The sequence below is a fragment of the Apium graveolens genome, chromosome 5 (genome assembly GCF_009905375.1).
Source record: "Apium graveolens cultivar Ventura chromosome 5, ASM990537v1, whole genome shotgun sequence".
In the NCBI taxonomy this organism is placed as follows: Eukaryota; Viridiplantae; Streptophyta; class Magnoliopsida; order Apiales; family Apiaceae; genus Apium; species Apium graveolens.
The window spans coordinates 54216666-54225768 of record NC_133651.1 but is presented as its reverse complement, the minus strand read 5'-3'; positions in this window follow the sequence as shown (position 1 = coordinate 54225768).

The following is a 9103-nucleotide window of genomic DNA, read 5'->3' as shown; positions in this document are numbered from 1 at the left end:
TATTTTTCCTTTATAGCCTAAATTCCTTAGCATATCAAACAGCTACTCAGTGGTATATGTATCAGGAGCACAATCAAGGGTAGGCAATCTCAAAGCTTGAAGCAGAACATCAACCTCATACCTGTGGCCCTTATGCTCAAAAGAAAAACCAGTATTTGTTGCATTAGCCAAAGCTGTATTCCATACCTGCATTACAGCCCTATATGACACTTTGATAGGATTCGTAAGAGCATACCCAATTGGACATTGGAGTAGGAAATCCTGAATATAATGAAAGGATGATGGAAGCTGCTGATGTGTAAGTATAGCTAAATAATTATTAGTGTCAAATGTGTTTCCATGAATGATTGTTGTTTGGCTGAAGAGTGGTGAAACTCCAGACGATGTCATGATGTGTGTAGCTTGTGAGAGAGAATATAAGTGAGATGTAAATAGTGAAGCTATGTGTATGATGAATTGTGTCACAGAGTATATATAACTCATTCATATGAAGAATGTAATTTAGTGAATTTGAGTTCAGACAGGTAATAATTACCGAGTAATAGAATTTGATGGTGGAGTAAATTTCGGAAGTAAAAACAAAATACATACAGATTTGTCAAGACACAACTGTAGAAATTTATTTATCAGATAATCCACCATTAACCATTAATTAAGTGAGACACTTAATTATAGCAATAAAACTACTCAAAAATTAATTATCAATAATAATCTGAATTAGTACATATGACTTGTCGTCGGTATTTGAGACCTCTTTTCTGCCAGGATTTGATAAAATCAGGATATGTCGATTCGAATTCAATAGTTGTTTGTCAAGGCATCACAAATTATTAGCAAACCACAATTTTAATCAAAACAATCATCAAAGTATACATTTTAAATGGATGATATAAAGATTAACAGGCTACAAATATTCACATGCATACATAGCGAAATAGTCATAGACTAAATCTTGCAGTTAAAAGAAAGTTCATTAAGATATCAGATGAGTACGTTTCATGAAATTTTCGATTACATGCAAAGGAAATTACAAGATAGTCCTAGTCTAAGAAGAACTTCAACAGTCTTAGTCGAGGAACTAAGACTGTTGATGTTGATTAGTTCCTCCAACTATTTACAAATAGCACAACAAGACGGATGATCCGTTCCTGCTGACGAAGAGCTTCTCTTCGCGCTTCTTCCAAGCTGTTAGGAAATGAATAACACACAGAGGTGGGGGTGAATGTGTTTTACTGTTTTTAAGCTTTTCTTGAATGTTTATGGTTGAACAAATAAATTGATTCTTGTAGTGAAATGTGTTCATGCAGAATTTAAACTTGCAGAAAAATAAAGAATACGGATCTTCAAAACTCACTTAATTTTATATTAAAATTAAGACTGTTTTGCTATAAAATTTCTAGGCTCTTTGTTGATAAAGAGCTTAGCTTCTCCTTGAGAGTGTTACTAGAAATTTGATCTAAATTGTTACTCCTGACTAAGGACCAGTGTTAACTTTATAACTCAGTTAACTGCTGGTTTACACAGTGTGTAATAAGACATGCTATTAGCTTTTCTAAACTGTCACTTGTCATTTCTATTTATAGAAAAACAGATATTTCATTTCTGGCTTAGCATATCATTAGCATCCCATGTTCACTTTAATCTTCCTTTGTCAGTTAATCTTTACCATTGATCTTGCACATTCTTTAAGCTGCTTTTATAGACTTGTCAATCCAGCTGTTGGATTGTTTGTTGATCGATTATCTTGGATATTAAACTGATCTGCAACTTTGTACTTTGAGATTGTACATCGAGATCTCTAGTTTAGGTTTGTAGAACACTTGACATCTCGATAAGTATATTGGCTTATCGAGATCTCTAGTACTCTATATTTAGTTTGGCTTGTAGAGATATTCAGTTCTCTATAAGAGAATTTTGGCTTGTCGAGATCTCTAATCTTCACATCTTCACTTTGACTTATCGATAACTCTTAGTTCTCTAGTGGTTTCTTGACTTGTCAATTTCTCAGAGTTCTCTAGTCAAATTAACTTGTCGAAATCTCAGAGTCCTCTAGTGAATTTTAACTTGTCGATATCTCTGAGTTCTCTAGTGAATTTTGACTTATCATTATCTCTTAGTTCTCTAGTGGAACTTGACTTTTATCGATAACTCATAGTTCTCTAATGAATGTAGACTTGTCGATAACTCTGAGTTCTCTAGTGAAGAAATGACTTATCGATATCTCCAAACTTCATGTCTTCAATTTGGCTTGTTGATATCTCACTGAGTTCTCTAGTAGCTTTCCTGACTTCTCGATAAGCCATTCTGGAGTTCTCGAATGAATTCTCTATAACATTAAATTTGTGACTTGTAGAGATCTTGTCTTAGAGTATTTTTCTCCAAACAGATTTATTCAACTCCAAGCTTCTTCAAAATTCTTCTGAGGCATGATCTTCTTGATCTTCTTCCAGATAGAATCCTTAGGCTTGATACTGTTTCAGGAAAAAGACTCCAGTCTGCTCCTTTGCATTTTTACAGACTTTAAATGTTAAAAGTACAAAATACAGACTAAGATAACTACACAACTTACTTAGGGTTGGTCCCAAGTTTAATCTGATTACCAAAAATAACAGTTCATTAATCTCCTCCTTAGATCAGATGTCCATCTAGCTTGCTTTATACTTTGATCAGAGATACTAATGATATTGTTATCTCCAGTGATCTTTGACATCATCACTTATATATTACAATCTCTCCCAACTTGTTCATTATGGAATTATGCACAAGTTCTGATTGATGATGTCAAAACTCTAACTAAATGCAGAATTCAATATCCCCATTTGGTCTTCTTTTGTGAGTTGCATTTAGATTTACTCTTCTCTCCCCTATCAAGAATAGAATATTATCATCTTGCAACATCCATCAGCTATTTTGGCATTTAGATATATTTTCCCCCTTTTTGACATTATCTCCAGGTAGAGAGATCCAGCTGGATGCACATTGTTCAAGCTGCTGTCATTGTCCATTTAGAATACTGTCTGCAGCTTCAAGCTTCAGTGAGATCTGTAGTGATGAGTTTATCAAGTAGAATAGAAGTTTCACTTAGATCTGCAGAAGAAGTTTGTCAGTTTCAAAAGTCCTAAGCTCTCTCTTCTTTTAAATAAGTAGTCTCACTACTTCTCACTGCACTAGTCTCATGACTTTTGAGAGTCAGAGTTTCCTCACAAGGATTACTAAATCCAGACACTCATCTACCTCACCTTTTTCCAGGAAGGATCATGCCTCTCTTACTTTCTGTTTTTCTCTAAATCTTTTCTCTCATTCTCACATGAAAGGCTCAATTATTGTATGACTTGCAAAAATAAGAGGTGGCTGAGAAGTGTTGTCTGTGATCATATGATTAGGGGTAATCCATATAGGTCTAATCATACTCATTTCATCAGAAGAGTGAATACCAGTTTGAGATTATGAGGTAAATAAATCATCATAAACACCTGTGACTGAGGTCACAGTTTGACTCACAGACTGCTATGTGGTTTTGACAGTATATTGTTCCTCACTTGTAATGGGAACCTCCAACTGAATTGGAGAGGATTTGACTGGGTTACTATCATGTATGCCAGCCTCAAACCCTTGTGTGTCTTGCAACACACTGGCATATAAATGTGTTAAACTTGCCCTTCTCATGACATTATCATAGGCAATTGTACTTCTAGCTTTGACTGCTACGACAGCTTTTGCTAGAGTTATGAGGGGAGTTGTTCCTTCTGAGGAACCTCCAATTGAATTGGAGAGGATTTAGATAGCTCCCCCTCAGGAGTACTACCCTCAAACCTTTCAGTCTGTGAAGACTGTTTTGCACATGAAGGTACATTAGTGATATTCATGGAAAAACTGATGAATTTTCATGTTTGTGGTGGTTTCTTTTCTCAAACAATCAAAACAACTAAAGAACATTTTGAGGATTCTGTCCTTTTGTAAAATAGATTTCTTTTGAGAGTCACCTGAGTGGGATTGTGTTTGAGTTTGTGTTACTGTGTCTGGGTGAACTGCAGTTTGGTTTTGAAATGATTTAGCTGCAGTTTAGCACAAATACTTGTTGATTGATTATCTGAATTTCCTGTTGTTGTCTGAATAGATTGTGTTGGACCTGTAATGCATTGAACATATTTATCTTTTTAGAGTTTTAATCAGACATATGCATTAAGATATATAGTTACAAGCACTATGAAATGAAGGATAATAATCAATTGAGTTATAAACACAAATCAATCAAGAAAAGAAAATTGATAGAAAAGATGTAGAATTTTCATTAATAATAAACACAGAGTACATTAAGATATAGATTTCAACAAGTGAATCCTAATCCTAACTACTCTAATTTTGGCTTCTTCTTTTCGGCCTCTAACCTCCTTGCCCTGCGCTGGTATGCTCTGGACATGGAGTGTGCAAGAGAGATGATTCTCTCCTGCAACTCCAGAGCAGCAAGGCGTTGCTGCTCAGCCACCCTGGCACGTCTCTCCTGCTCCATAGAGACTTCTCCCTAAAAAAAATGAAGTTTATCTGATCATCCCACGAGAGTTCGTCAAAGACGTCAAGTGGAACGTTAAAGGGGTTGCAAACGATCCCTTTGATATGGACTTGAAGTCCAGAAGGGTCATTATAGACCTTATGGTCAGTCAAGTGATAGGCTGGAAGATAAACACCATTGTTGAGCTTGTGAAAAAAGGGGCATCCATTGAAGAGAGATGAATAATAAGTGAGTTTTGAGGTTAGGATATTTGATGAGAAAGAAAGTAGTGATGAATAATGAAGAGTGAAGAGTTTGAATTTATAGAGGGAGAAAAGAAAGAAACCAATAGACTCTTGAAATGCCCGGTTAATAAGTGTAATAATCACACAAGCATACTTTACGAGAATTTAGGCAGTTAGAAATGACTAGTCACTATTCCCCATGCAAGTACTCAAGAATCTTAGTTCACTTTCTAGGTTAACTATTCCCCATGCAAATAAACAAGTACTCCCTACATAAAAAGTAACCCTTCCTAATCATCAAAAAAATTCACTAGCTAATTCATCAAAACAAATATTAATAAGGAATTATTTGAATAAATTTAAAACAAATAGTTAGCATATAGTTAAAAAAATTTAATTATTGTCAGCATTCTCAAAACATCACATATAATGTACTAGTCTACTTACATTAGATTAACATATTTCACATTTAAAAAAAATTGCACATAAGCACGTAAATGTGTCAATAAGTCTGAGTAATTAGAGACAAAGTATGTCAAAAGTATTTTGCTGAACATAATTTATGAATTAAATTATTTCAGTTTTTCATACATTTTGCTTCTTTTGATCTGTTATTTATTAACTTCATATATTTAGTATATGAATTAATAAACATCCAGTTTACTTAGAATTTGAGAAATTCCAAGTTAACAAAAATGTATCGAGAAGTCTGGGTATTTATAGTAAAAGTAAGTGACTTGTCGAGAACTCAAAAATAGGCATTGGAGTTTGTCAATCGAGAAGTCATTTTAAGAAAAGAAGTACATATCGAGAGGTCATTTTAAATTACTCTTTTAGAGAACTCAAAATTGACTTATCGAGATGTCAAATAAATACCTAGTTTGTCGAAAAGGTGGAGTGAATTAATTCCAATTTTTATTGAACAAGTTCAAAATAAAATTAGAATAACTTTTCCAAAAGTATTTTATCAAAATAATCTATTAAATCAAATTATTTCAATTCTGAGTTATTGATAAGTCAAAAATTACACTTGTATAGAACTCCGTGAATTAACACTACTAGAGAATTCTATAAAGACTTATCGATAAGTCATATTAGGCCTATCGAGAAGTCACTCGAGAAGTCTGTAGTTGACTTATCGAGGACTCACTCGAGAAGTCCTAAAATGATTTGTCGAGAAGTCAAATTGACTTATCGAGAACTCAGTTATCTATACCATTCTGGTTTATGAAATTCCGCCTTGTGTTAATTTTACATATAAAAAATGTAAATTGACAACTGAGCAGCTTACTTAGAATTTGAAAAATTCCAAGTTGAATTTGAAATACAAATATGCAGAGATTTCTGAAATATTTATAATTCATGTTTCAGTTAACTTCCAATAAAATCAAATTAATATTGATTTACTGGAGATTAATTTGCTGCAAAACATTTGCTGAGTTCTTGCCTTAAGATGAAGAATTAAGCATTCCAATTTTACCTAAAAGTCTAGTAAAAGTTGCTTCATCCAAAGGTTTAGTAAAAATATCAGCCAACTGTTTTTCCGTTGGTAAAAAAATGAGCTCAATGGTACCATTGGTAGCATGTTCTCTAATAAAATGGTACCTAACATCAATGTGCTTTGTCCTGGAATGATTAACTGGATTAGCTACTATAGATATAGCACTAGTATTGTCACACATAATAGGAATTTTGTGTAACACTAGGCCATAATCCATTAACTAATTTCTAATCTAAAGCACTTGAGCACAACAACTTCCTGCAGCTATGTATTCAGCTTCAGCTATAGAAGTTGATGCAGATTGTTATTTCTTGCTATACCAGGATACAAGTCTTTGTCCAAGAAATTGACAGCTTCCACTGGTACATTTTCTGTCAACCCTGCATCCAGAAAAATCTGTATCTGTGTAACCAACTGCTTCAAAACCAGTTCCCTTAGGATACCATAATCTCAAGTTTGGAGTTCCCTTCAAGTATCTGAAAATCCTCTTTACAACCATCAAATATGATTCTTTTGGATTGGCTTGAAATCTTGCACATAGATATGTTGCAAATATGATGTCTGGTCTACTTGCTGTTAAATAAAGCAATAATCCAATCATCCCTCTATAGCTTGAAATATCTACACTCTTGCCCTTCTTATCTTCATCCAACTTTGTTGCAGTAGACATAGATGTAGATGCAGGTGAACAATCAACCATTCTAAACTTTTTCAATAGATCCTTGACATATTTAGTTTGGCTGATGAAGATACCATCACTTCTTTGATTAACTTGAAGTCCAAGGAAGTAACTCAGTTCCCCCATCATAATCATTTCATACTAACTTTGTATAAGCTTAGAGAATCTCTGGCAAAGCTTCTCATTAGTAGAATCAATGATGATATCATCCACATAAATCTGAACTACGATCATATCTTCACCATATTTCTTGTAGAAGATAGTCCTGTCTATGGTTCCTCTAGTAAAACCATGCTTCAGTAGGAAATCTGATAGTGTGTCATACCAAGCTCTAGGTACTTGTTTTAGTCCATATAGAGCCTTGAGTAACTTGTACATAAAATTTGGAAATTTTAGATCCTCAAAGCCAGGAGGCTGTTGTACATAAACTTCTTCTTCTAGCTCACCATTCAAAAAGGCACTTTTAACATCCATTTGATATACTTTGAAGTTAGAATGTGCAGCAAATGCTAGAAAATTTCTTATAGCTTCAAGTCTTGACTGGAGAAAAAGTTTCATCATAATCAATTCCTTCTTCTTGAGAGTAACCTTTTGCAACTAACCTTGCTCTGTTTCTAGTAACTATACCATTTTCATCCATCTTGTTCCTGAACACCCATTTAGTTCCAATAATACTTCTATTCTTTGGTGTAGGAACTAATTTCCAGACTTTGCTTCTTTTAAACTGATTCAGTTCTTCCTGCATGGGAGATATCCAGTCAGGATCCAGAAAAGCTTCATCAATTTTCTTAGGTTCTACTTGAGACAGAAAGCATGCATGTAGGCACTCATTAGCAGTTGCACTCCTACTCCTCACACCAGCAGTAGGGTCACCAATAATTGCATCTCTAGTGTGACTCATATCCCACTTCCTTGTATGAGTTTGTTGACTTGTGCCTTCATTACTTTCTTCATTGTTCGTATGACTGCTGGATCCTTCTTCTCTTTCTCCCCCTGAGTTTGTGCTCTCAAATTCAGGTGTTTGAGATGAGTTTCCATTTTCATGATTTTCCTGTTGAGTAGTCTCTTCATTTAATGTCAGTTGTAAATCAACTTCTTCTTCTCCATCAGAGTCACTATCAATGTTGAGGTTTTCAAATGTCAGGGCTTCAGCTTCATTATCATCAAGACATTTCAAGCCTGGACATTTGTCATCATCAAAGGTCACATCTGTGCTCTCTATAATCTTCTTTTGATCAATCACATAAACTTTGTAGGCTGTTCTTTCCAGTGAATATCCCATAAAAATTGCTTTAAAAACCTTTGAGTCAAATTTTCCCACATATTCAGAGTTGTCTTTCAAAATGTAACAATTGCTTCCAAATACATGAAAGTGCTTTACAGTAGGCTTCCTCCTAGACATGATTGAGTAGGGTGACTTTCCATGTGCCTTGTTAATGAGATATCTATTCTGAGTGTAACAAGCAGTGTTAACAACCTCTTCTTAGAAACTTGTTGGCAACTTGGCATCTTGCAGTATTGTGCTGACAGCTTCAACCAATGTTCTATTATTTCTATCAACTATTCCATTTTGTTGAGGTGTCCTGGCAGCTGAGAATTCTTGAACAATGCCTTTGACTTTGCAAAATTCACTTAATGTAGCATTTCTGAATTCTGTTCCATTGTCACTTCTCAATCTTTTCACACAATTCTAATCTTCAGCCTGTTTTTCTATCTTCTTGATGTGCTCAATTATGATATGTGGAGTTTCATCTTTAGAGTACATGAACTCTACCCAAGTGTATCTTGAGAAATCATCCACCATCACAAGTGCATATTTGTTCCTTGAAATTGATAAGACATTTACTAGCCCAAATAGGTCCATGTGAATAAGTTGCAAGGGTGCACTTATAGAATTCACAGTTTATGACTTGTGACTAGATCTTTTCATTTTTCCTTTCTGACAAGCTTCACAAACTTTAACTTGAGCAAATTCCAGTTTGGGCATGTCTCTTACTAACTCCTTTTTGACTAAGGTGTTAATTGCCTTGAAATTCAAGTGAGACAGCTTCTTATGCCATAGTTTGCTTTGTTCTTCTGATGCCTTGGTGTAGAAGCAACAAATACCATCCTTATTTGTTAAGTCCAAGTCTGCAACAAACAAGCTTCCTTTCCTTGCTCCTTTCAGAGCAACTTCACCAGTTCTCTTG